Here is a 12,437-nt window from a genome sequence, read left to right on the forward strand (position 1 = left end):
AATGAAGGGAGGAAGGAAGGAAGGAAGGAAAGAAGAAAGATAGGAAGGAAGGAAAAGAAGGAAGAGAGAAGGAAAAAGAAAGAATGAGAGAAAAGAAAGAAAAAAAAGGAAAAAAGGAAGAAAAAGAGAAAAAAGAAAAAGAGACAGAAAAAAGGAAGGAAGAAAGAAAGAAAGAGAGAAAGAAAGAAAAAGAAAGGAGAGAGAAAGGGGCCGGCGAGGTGGCACCAAAGGTAAGGTGCCTGCCTTGCAAGCGCTAGCCAAGGAAAGATCGCGACTGTGGTTCAATCCCCCTGTGTCCCATATGGTCCCCCAAAGCCAGGGGCAATTTCTGAGCTTTTAACCAGGAGTAGCTCCTGAGCATCAAACAGGCCCAAAAAACCAAAAAAAAAAAAAATTATAAATAAAAGGAGAGAGAGAAAGAAAGAGAAAAGAGAAGAAAGGGAGAAAGAAGAGGGGAAAAAAGAATGAAAAAGTTTTTTAATATTTAAAGAATTATTGGTAGATTTTCCTTTAATAATTCATCATAACCTATAAGAATTACCTATTAAAAATGTATGCTTTTTCTATTGTTGAATTTAGCTTTGGTTAACCAAGGGCTTACTATATCCTGTGATCAAAGACTGAGTTAGACTGTGTGATGCAATTCTGTTAGCATGAGGTTCACATACCCTAAAGACAAAACTCTCAAATGACCCATTTTTTCCCTATGTCATGCCATATTTTGTGTCATAATTTATGGTGGTGACATAAATTGACAGAGGCTTTGTCTGACAGCATTGATAGGTCATTTTGCCATTATAGACAAACCACACCATGCATTGTTTGACTTTTCCGAGACCAACCCAGAGTAGAGATTTCCAGTGGTAACACTGACTGACCTAGGAAGTGGTATCAGAAGCATGAGCAGCGAGAAAAGGAGGGTCAGCAAAAGTGGAAATGCCAATGCATGGACAAAAACCCAGATGAACAACTGGGGCTCTTCTCAATGAGAGCTCTGAAAATGGTCTATATTACAGAAAGGCCTCATCCAAAGGTGAGAAGCTGAGCCTTTCCCCTAAGAGGGTTATTAAGAGAGTTTCCAAGGGTTTGTGCAGGGCTTGGGGTTAACTGTATACTTAGAAGCTGTCTTGTACTACCTTGGGCAGACTTAAAAGACAGTGTTCATTCAGGCAGAGCAGGACTCAGATGGGTGCTTTGGACTTGTTTTCTCATCTTCCTACGGCCTAATTTGTTCACACTTCTTCAAAGATCTTCAGAGTAGAGAAAGCAGAGTTGAACTGTACAAAGACAGAAGCAGAGAACTTTAAAGTCTTCTACAAAGAAGTAGAAACTAGATTCAGGGACTGGTTTCATATAATTCAACATGTTTTGACATATATACATCCCCAAATCATTTATCAAAGCAATATGTATTTTCAAGTAGCCTATTATTTGTAGATATTATAATAAACCACCTTCCATTATTTTCCTTACAAAAATATAATCTATATATTATTATAATGATTATTTATAAATTGCCTTCTGAGGGATTGGAGACATACCCAGTGGTTCAAAGTGGTTGCTTCTGGCTCTGCACTCGAAATTATTTCAAGGTGGTTCTAGATAACCATATAAGATGCTGGGAATCGAACCCAGGTCAGAAGAGTGCACTACTCTACTATCACACCAATTCCCTACTAACTACTACTACTACTACTACTACTACTACTACTACTACTACTACTACTACTACTACCACCACCACCACCACCACCATCACCACCACCACCATCACCACAGCCATTGCTAGAGTGAGGAAGCAGTTGAAATGGCTATGAAATTCTTTAATAACATCATTTCAATTGATAGTGGGAGAGAAAAACAAACAGTAAACACTCCTTTCTCCTCAAGAATTCAAATTTCATCCATGAAATTTTCACCCATACGACGTATCACCTCCTGAAGATTTCACATCCAAACACTATCACATTTGGGGAGCTATCATCTCAGCATATGAATTGGGAACAAATTTGGTCCATGAAAGACTCTGAAAGAGTCTGAAAGAATGCCAGACCTCTATAATAAGTCCTGTAGCTCATTTATCATTTTTTACATACCTTTGTTCAGAGTTAAATTTCTGCACTTACCTGAGAAAGGCAATGTTCAAATTTATTAAATTATTTACGTTGTGAAGCAGGAGCGGTGGCGCAGTGGTTGGGCATTTACCTTCCATGCGGCTGACCTAGGACAGACTGAGGTTCAATCCCCGGGCATCCAACATGGTTCCTCAAGCCAGGATTTCTGAGCACATAGCCAGACCTCTGAGCTTCACAGGGTGTGGCCCAAACACCAAATAAAAGTTATCTATGTTGTGGTAAAAAAATTGCTGATTTCATATAGTAATTTCCTGTGGCATGACTAATTCTCTGACTTATAAAGCAACAAATAATATCATCACCTAGTTCCTTCATTCTAGCCCAACATTTTATGCTATGATCAAAATGCATAACGTCTCTTAATATAATTCCTAAAAATTATTAGGATTTTCTAATCCACAAAAACAATTAGATTATCCTTCTGGGTAACAGCAAGATAACTCAGGTATATACCTGATCATCTTGAAGAGAAATTTAAATGCTATCCATTGGCTGTGGCTCCTAGATTCACTCAAGTCCACTACTAGTTGGATTTCTCAATGTAGTTATGATGTAGCATCATATTGTTTATATCCATTGCTTTACCAGTGTCCATTTGAAGGTCTTTTGTAATAAGTCAATGAGTAGAGTAGATGGGTAAGAACTGCCCTTGAAGTAAGTGCATGCCTTTTTTTGCAGGATAGACTCAAAGCTCTGGGATCTCTCTTTAAAAACTTAAAAAAAAAAAAAAGAAAAAGAAAAAGAAACGAGTAAATGGAGACTCCACCAGATTCTAGGTGTTCATACTCTTCAAACTCAAATGACTGACAACTTGAACACTGCAGCTTGTGAAGATAAAAATACAGAGTATCAAGTGTTTCTATTCTTGTTAAGTAGATGGATTGTCCATACTGTTGAGCTAACATCCTCATCTGGGCTGGAGACATGAACATTAATATTCAAGATCCTTAATGTCTTCCTTATATCTCCATATCAGCACATCAAAATATCCCATTTAGAGGCCTGTGCTTAAAACCTGAACTTAAGGAGCCGGAGAGATAGCACAGCGGTAAGGCGTTTGCGTTAGAGGCAGAAGGATGGTGGTTCGAATCCCGGCATCCCATGTGGTTCCCCTGAGCCTGCCAGGAGCGATTTCTGAGCATAGAGCCAGGAGTAACCCCTGAGTGCTGCCGGTGTGACCCAAAAAACCAAAAACAAACAAACAAAAAACCTGAACTTAAGGGGAGTCTTGCCTTCTCCTGAGTATTCTTTTCTCTTGTGAGTCTGAACCATCAAGTCTACATCCGACCTCTCATCAAAAATGGCTTTCCTGGAGCCGGAGAGATAGCACAGTGTTAAGGCATTTGCTTTGCGCGCAGCCAACCCAGGAAGGACAGTGGTTCGAATACCGGCATCCCATATGATCCCCTGAGCCTGCCAGGAGCGAATTTTGAACACAAAGCCAGGAGTAACCCCTGAGCACCACTGGGCATGACTCCAAAAGCAAACAAACAAACAAACAAACAAACAAACAAACAAACAAAAACTACCTTTCCTCTGTGGCCATCAAATTTAATATTTGGGATTACAGTAAACCAAACTGAATAATAGCCACAAGCATCCCCCTCAGAAGACTGAGTTCTTCAACTGAATGATCTGTCCACAGAGAGAACAGACTATGGAAGAAAATAAAAGCCTAGCTTTTGAGGGTTACAATAAATATTTTATATGCATCTATTGAAATAGAGTGGCATTTCATGAAGCTATATAGGCTCAAATTCACCCACTTAATCTTGAAGAAGCAATGTTCATTTTTACACCTGGTGCAACCGTAGAGAGAAAGTAGAAACATAACAGCAATCATTATAAATGTTCATAGAGATAACTAAAGCCTTATATAAAGTTCATCCAGTTTAAGGACATGTTTTATGTTGTACAATTCCTCTTAGAATATCAATCTAATAAGCACCAAATGAGGCTGAAGACAATGCTGTTATAAAAAATGGAGGAAAATGATTAAAATATGATAATTATACTGACAGCTTATATGCTCCATCTAATCAACCAAGCTTCCAATTTGTCATAATGTACACTCACTCATACACTATTGCTTAATTATAGCAACACTTCTATTTGGAATGGTTGTCAATCATGTGAATACCCATCATTTTCCTTTTTTTTTTCTTAAGAGGGATATATTTTAAGCCAGGATTTGAAATGATTGTGCTATTGATTTAATCTTTAGAATACTCTTTATGTAAAACCCATAATGCTTCTTGGATTTTTTAAACATATATTAGTGTAATTTGTATTATGTAATATTGTTAAGTCAGAATTGACTTGAAACATTTCAAGATAAAATTAAATATTGGCAGAATTTGGTGATTTTATGATTATGAAGACAACTGTGTTTATGAAAAGACAAATGGAGCTTTTTCTTTTTACAAGAGAAAATTTGAACATCTTCCCAATTTTTTTGTGATCTGTATTGGCCATTGGTGGAAAGAAATGTCAGAAAATATGAAGTTTAGAATGATCTTTATCAAGTACATTAATTCATTGCCCTTAGCAAATTAAGGTTTCTTTTTCCCAGACTTTATTTCTTCTGGTTGCCATCATTCTTTCAGTTGGTGAGAATTTTCAACTCATTGCTTAAACACTAATAACAGTATATTTATCTGTAAAAAGCTTTTACATAACCCAATAATGATGACAACAACAATCCCATTTTTGATGGGATTATTTGTCATCATCTGGAGTTTTGAAGAGAGCAATGTTCATTTTTTAAGTCTAAATTGTTGGACCACACACCCAATCAAAGGGCCAGTTAGACCCTCCACACTGTTCAAAAAGTATGCTAGCTGTGGTACCTTGGTAATTGATTTTTATTATTCTGAGGTTTGTCCGCTTCTGAAAACCTCTTTGCTTAAGTTTTGCTTAATTATAGCAAAAGGGATTTTTTTTAAAGGGATTGCTTAACTCAAGTGTTAACGTTTGGGGATTTTAGGTATCTGGATAATTGTTTCTATGACTCCATTCCACTAGAGTAGACTTTGTTTCTCCTTAATTTCTCTAAATATTCCCTTTTGTAAGTGTAAAATAATAGGGCAGATGTTCACATTTACAAGCCTCCATCTTCCTTAAGAGCTTGTTGAGGAATGATGAGATATCCTGATATCTACAATTGCACCCTCAGAATATGAGCCCAGATGTCAGAGGTATATTTCTATCACTTTTGTGAATTACTCTTAAACACTTTTGTCAAATGTTTTATTCTTTTATAGGCCTGATACACCACCAGCTGCCTCCAAGGACTAAAGGACAGCCAGTACACATACCTCACTCCTTGAAAAGAATTTATTTTAAGTCTTTATGAGTATAAAATACAAACATCTATATGCATAATCTAGTCTGAATAGTAAAATGTTTCCCATCTCTTTAGAACAATAGCATTGTTTGCCATCTTCCCCCTCCCCAACTGTCTACTGCCTTTTATAGCAACCTACATTATAAACTGACAGTTGGTTTAGTTTCTTAATTTTAGAACTACTTTTTTTTAACTTTTGTTCTTTATAAACTAGACACTTATTTAAAATCATTTAAAAAGTTGAATTATTAGGGCCAGAGAGATAGCATGGAGGTGGGGTGTTTGCCTTGCATGCAGAAGGACGGTTGTTCGAATCCCAGCATCGCATATGGTCCCCTGAGCCTGCCAGGAGTGATTTCTGAGCATAGAGTAAGGAGTAACTTTTCAGTGATGCTGGGTAGAACCCAAAAACAAAAACAAAAAAAATGTTGAATTATTAGAGTTTAAGTCACATGTTTACAATAATGTGGAAGGTTATAGTGTTGATGTTCAGTAATGCCATCACAATGTCCAATGACACTATTAATGTCAATAGCATCACAATGTTCAAGACCCTCAATCAATGTCTTTAAGTCACTTTAAAATATATTAGAAATTTCTTTTTTTTTGGGGGGTGTCACACCTGGCAGCACTCAGGGGTTACTTCTGGCTCTATGCTCAGAAATTGGCCCAGGCATGCTCGGGGAACCATATTGGATATCAGGATTTGAACCACCGTTCTTCTGCATGCAAGGCAAATGCCTTACCTCCATGTTATCTCTCTGGCCCCATATTAGAAATTCTTTTTTTTGTTTGTTTGTTTTTGGGCCACATCCAGTGGTGCTCAGGGGTTACTTCTGGCTGTCTGCTCAGAAATAGCTCCTGGTAGGCACGGGGGACCATATGGGACAACGGGATTCGAACCAACCACCTTAGGTCCTGGATCAGCTGTTTGCAAGGCAAACACCACTGTGCTATCTCTCCGGGCCCATATTAGATATTCTTAACTAATCATTTTGTATTATAGGAGACTGAAAGAAGTGACCTTGACAGGTGGATGGATATCTAGATCATCATTAACTTGAACTGAAAAGTTCAAAAGTTCAAAAATATCCATGTTATGGATATTTAATAGATAGACCTACCTCACCCCACATGTATTTCTAGGAAAAAGTATTTCCCTCTTTCAACTCATTTGGTGGTTGCAATCTGACCACAGTCTCTGCCAGGACATGCCTAAGCTTTGGGGGGGTCTCAGCCCACCAGATGTATCCTTAGATTTTCCTGGTGGGTAGAACTAATTTAACCCCCATGGGGTTCCTCAAAAGGAACGCCTTTTTTCTGTGAACGCCTTTTCCCCTGCGTGGATGGTTGAGGAATTTTCAGAGACTCCTGGCATTATATTTTCAGCCAGTATTTGACTATCTCTCCTTTGTATATATCAGGCAAAATAATAGCCTCTATCAAATAATTTGGCTCAGAAATTCCAGCACCAAAGTTTATTTGAGAACCCCTTTTTCTGGATATAGTCAGCTCTAAAAGCAAAGACAATTTTTCTCTCCTTTTCAAATATGTCCTTTGCAGCTGCAGTTTCTGGTAATCAAGGGCATAACCAGAATACAGATTTTGACTTTTGACCCTCCTTTAGAAATAGGGAAGCTCATTCTTGGGGATTTGGTACCTCCCTTCATTTAACCTCTAAAACAATAGAGTCCAGCCTAGAAAGACCAAGCTTCTAGATATTTTCTATTTTCTCCTAATCCTGATTTTGCATTTAAAGCAAGCTTGCTAAGAGTTAACCTTGAGCTGTGATCTTCTCTCTTGTAATTTAGAATTTTTAGTCACACCCATAGCTTAGGTATTGTTATTGTTGTACTAGGCTTTGTGATTACAATTATTCTTCACCTGTGGCTAGTTTTACCCCTATAAATTCCCCTGCTCAAAAAATTAAACTTGTCACACTCCTGCCAGAAACGTGTTGACTCTACATTCTCTGTGTGGTTTCATTTATTTCATATTTCATATCCAGCTGCTCGTGCTCCCGCTTTCCTATCGTATAATGCTATGACCCACGAGAATTGCTGAGACGCAGGACGTCCACAGCAAGTCTCCATTTTACTTCAACTTAAGTCTAGTCTGATTCATTTCAATCTTTCCTACATGAATAAAGGAGGTAGTGGGTCTTTTTCCATCCAGGCAATGCCCCTTCTGGTCTTATGGCATTTTGGATAATGGCACAGATTTTTCTTCCCAAGATGGAGTCTAGTCCCTCTTTCTGTGAAGTTGGACTGAATTTAGAGTTTCTTTGTTTTTTTGTTTTTTGTTTTTTCTTTTAGGCCACACCCGGTGGTGCTCAGGGGTTACTCCTGGTTGTCTGCTCAGAAATAGCTCCTGGCAGGCAAGGGGGACCATATGGGACACCGGGATTCGAACCAACCCCCTTTGGTCCTAGATCGGCTGCTTGCAAGGCAAACGCCGCTGTGCTATCTCTCCGGGCCCTAGAGTTTCTTTGTAATCCTAGAAACAAATGGGCAGATGGGACCCAACTTCGTCTGGGTGAGATCCTGCCCATTCTCCATCTCTTCCTAGTCATCCTTTTTAGGAAGTTCTGGATATATTGTCAGACTCCCTAAATCTATGGATGTTGCTACTGGCAATTTCACCACCTTCATGAAGGTTCAGGCACATTAAGTCAGCTTCTGGTTTTGGTTTTGTTTTGTTTTGGTTGTTTGCCACACCCAACAGTACTCAAAGCTTACTCTTGGCTCTGCATTAATGGATCACTCCTGACAGCATGTGGGAGATCATATATGGTACCAGGGATTGAACATGGGTCCACTGCATTCGAGGCAAGCACGCTACCTTCTGTACTATCACTCTGCCTAAGTTCTTATCAGAAACCAAACACATGATATGTAAAGTCCATTTTGTACAAGAATAACTAGCGTAGAATCCAGGTAAAGAAGCAGATACACATAACAACTTTCTTCTTGACCAGTTGAACAAAAGAAATTATCAGAACCATTTGTTGCAAGCGTGTGTGTACCTGGCGTGATACTAGGTACTGTGTAGACTATATTGTAGAAACTCAATGTCGTAAAGACACTCAGTTATAGAAACTTTTCTTTCCTATGTTTTACTTAACGTGGTGATTAAGATCACTTCCATTTTCATTGTAAAGAATTTTCAAAAAGTATTCCCTTTGTAGCCTGAGGAAACCACTTAACCTTTATTCTTTAATTTTGTTGAAAATTGGGATGATAATATTTACCTCCCACGATACCATGAATACTAATTAATTAACTTTAGTAAAAGATCTTAAAGACTGAAAATCAGAAAGTCCTAAACCTATTAGGTTTTTTTTTAAGTGTCCTAAATTCTTTTAAAAGTCTGCTCTCTCAGCCTCTAGAAGAATTCCGCTTATTTTCGGCGTATTAGACTTTTACCCCAGTTTATTACTTTTCTCTTCTTCAAACAAAACCACATAACTTGAACTAGCTAGTCCTGCTACCGAGTTAGAGGGGGAAATAAGGGAGGCACCAAGGACCAAACAGGTGCAAGACTACTAAGTAGTAGGCTAGATACAGAGGGGACCACATATTCTAGCAACCCTGGGAGTGAGGGAAGAGGATATGGGAGGTAGGACAAAAACGGAGGTGTAGGGAGGACAATTTGGTGATGGGAATCCCCCCTGATTTTATGTAAATATGTACCTAAAATATTATTGTCAACAGTATGTAAGCCACTATGATCAAAATAAAAATTATAAAAAAAAGTCTGCTCTCTCTCACTTAGGCAGCATCAAACTTGAAACAGTTTAACTTTGTTTATATACAACTAGCTGTTGGCAAGATCACTTGGTTAGAGATAGTGCTTTCTACTGCTTGCATAAGTATCATCTGAAGCCACAATCAAATCCATTCATTTTTTTACTAAATATTGACCAACTTAAGTAATAAAGCAAATTTCTTTTGGCATTATCTCCCAGGAGATTTCATATAGCTCCATGGGATATAGGTGGATGGATTATGATTCTCTGATATTCATATTGTGATATTGTGAGATGATCTAAGATAATTTAATGTTAAGTCAGTATGAGGAAGCAGATCAACTGTAATTTCTTGCAGAATCACTATCATTGAAGATAGCCTCATATCGCCCAATATGGTTGTAATGACTCAGAATAGTGCTTACCCTGTTGAGGCTCATTTAATAATAATTAAACAATTGTAAACTTCTTAATCCAAAAGCAACACTCCTTAAAACAAAGTGTACCAAATGTGGGACAGGATTTAGTACAGCAAAAGAGAGTTGTGTATGACCTTGGTCCACCGGATATGGATTTGAGTTCCAATACTACCTGTCCTTTCCCTCCCAGTTTCACCAGTTATATCTCTAAAAGCCCCCTACACTTATGTGGTAGGCCAGGTAATCCCAGGAACCTTAAGCAAGCAACACCACATCTCAGTCCCTGGTTTTAAACCACCAGCCCAGTTGCTTGAGAATTATCAGTGGGTCCTGAGGCCTCCTGAGTGGAATCTCCTAGGAGATGGAATGCTGTACTGCCCAGGTTCAATCTCGAGTACCCCATATGGTCCCCCAAGATCCACTAGGAGTGATCTCTGAGCACAGACCCATGACAAAGAACTGAGCATCTTCTGGTGTGGATCCTAAACAAACAAAAATTACAATGGAATTGGGCTCTAACTGAAAGTCTCTAAAAACAGTGGTACATTTTCTATGTACTACGCTTGAACCAATTTACTCTTCCTTTCCTAGCATATCTAACACAAAATTTATCTAGTGATTTTTAACTCAGTCTACATTTAGATTTCTGAATTCTGTTGTAAGAAATTATTTACTTGTCCTAAAATAAAAAGGAAGAGTTTTCAAATAAACAGAATGGACAAATCTATGGTTTCTTTGTGAGCCTTTGCTTAGGCACTGTCATGTCCTATTTTTGATTTATTTATTTGGCTTGATTTTGAGGTCACATCTGGAAGTACTCAGGGCTTACTCCTGGCTCTGTGCTCAGGAATTATTCCTAGCATTGCTCAGTGGATAATATGGGATGCCAGGGATCAAACCAGGGTCAGCCACGTGCAAAGCAAACACCTTCCCCACTGTACTATCACTCATGCCCTTATGTATTATATTTTAAAAGGTTTTCTGTCTGTTAATTTCAATGTCACTTTCGGTCTTCTTTTCTCTTCCATTTCTTGTTCAAATAACTGAATTGTGAAGTGACTCTAATAAAGCATTGTCTTTCAGTATAAGGAGATATATTTGTCCTAATTTCTCCATATTCAGAAACTTAAATAACTTGGAAAATCACATTTTCTAGTCAGTGAATGATGTATGAACTATCTCTCTGATCAGACCCAAGGCAATCCTATCATCACTCTTGATATTACACATACTTGTGTATGAATCTTATGAATTCTCCAAATGCAAAAGAAAAGCAACATAAAAGCTCTGAGGAACTTGTAATCTATATTAAGGTTATATAGAAAATAATACTAAGTCAAAATAGGTTAGTGTATTATAGCCTAAGACCTAAGTCAGGGCAAAAGAGGGATATTTATATGACCTAGGACAACTGACTAAGCTACCTTAAGTTGATGACTAATCGTATGTTAGATGTTTTAAAATGAATTGTTTAATTTATTTATTTGTTTATTTATTTATTTGGTTTTGGGGCCACACCCAGCAGTGCTCAGGGGTTACTCCTGCCTATCTGCTCAAAAAAATGAATTGTTTAAAAAGAAGTAAAATTACTTTTAATTTATACAGAAATGGCAGGAGTCATTTTAGTTATATAAATTAGTGTAATCACAGGAAAAAGCTAATATATTAAGTTATTTCATGTTTCATAAGAATGGGAATCAGAGAAATACTAGAACTCTCTTTCAGCTAGAAATATTTTCATAGCATAATAGTAAGCTGCTCAAGATCCATTAATATTACATGCTGAATGTCCATGCTTAATGTATAAACTTAGGAATCCCAGGCTTTTGGGAAAATATCTGTAATAGAGGGGCTGAAGAGATAGCATGGAGGTAGGGCATTTGCCTTGCATGCAGGAGGACTGTGAATCTCTGAAGTCCTGCCATTTGAAGAAAATGGAGGATATTCACATAAAGTGAAGTCAGAAGAAGTACAAATACTAGATGATCTCATTTATCTTTGGTCCAAAGATAAACAAAATAAGAGAATAGACAATATCAAATGAAGACAAACACTGGGCCTTTGATGGCAAAACTCAGATTACAAAGCAGGGATGAAGAGTGAGGAAGAAAAAGGTGAAATAAAGGTGACAGAAGAAAAGAGGAGGAAGCAAAACAAAACACTTTGGAGAAAGTAAAGATACTTTGAGCCTCAAAACTATGAAAGTTGACACTATTGCAACCAGGATACTTATACTATAACGTGTAATTAATTAGTTAAAAAGAACCCTGCTATAACCACTTGACTTAAATTATAATATGATTGATTCATTAAAGTTAATATTATTATAATGATGTTACTTAAATTATAATGTAATTAATTAAACTAAAAAAGGGGGGGGGAACTGACTTCAGTAGAGAACCCAGGACCTAGGGGTAGAAGTTTCTCTGGCTCAGTCTTTGACCCTTGCTCTTTCTCTGCCAGGATCAACACACTCTTCCCAACATTTCATTCATTCCCTCCCCACCATACACACAAGTGGGAGGAGGAAATAAGTGACCCCAGAGGATGACAAATAGGAGATGAACTATACATACACATATATAACCTTATTGGATGAAATATATAAATAGCTGGAAGTGTCATTTTAATTACTATCTTGTGAACCCAAAAGTATTTGACTCAACACTAATGATCTTGATACTGGCACTGAACCATAACTAATGTCAAAAAATTGCAAAATTTCAAAGAACATCGCCTATAATACCAATGTGTCCTAACATCAAGGTCATTGTCTAATGATGAGAATT

This window comes from Suncus etruscus, chromosome 3, assembly GCF_024139225.1.
Source record: "Suncus etruscus isolate mSunEtr1 chromosome 3, mSunEtr1.pri.cur, whole genome shotgun sequence".
Classification (NCBI taxonomy): domain Eukaryota; kingdom Metazoa; phylum Chordata; class Mammalia; order Eulipotyphla; family Soricidae; genus Suncus; species Suncus etruscus.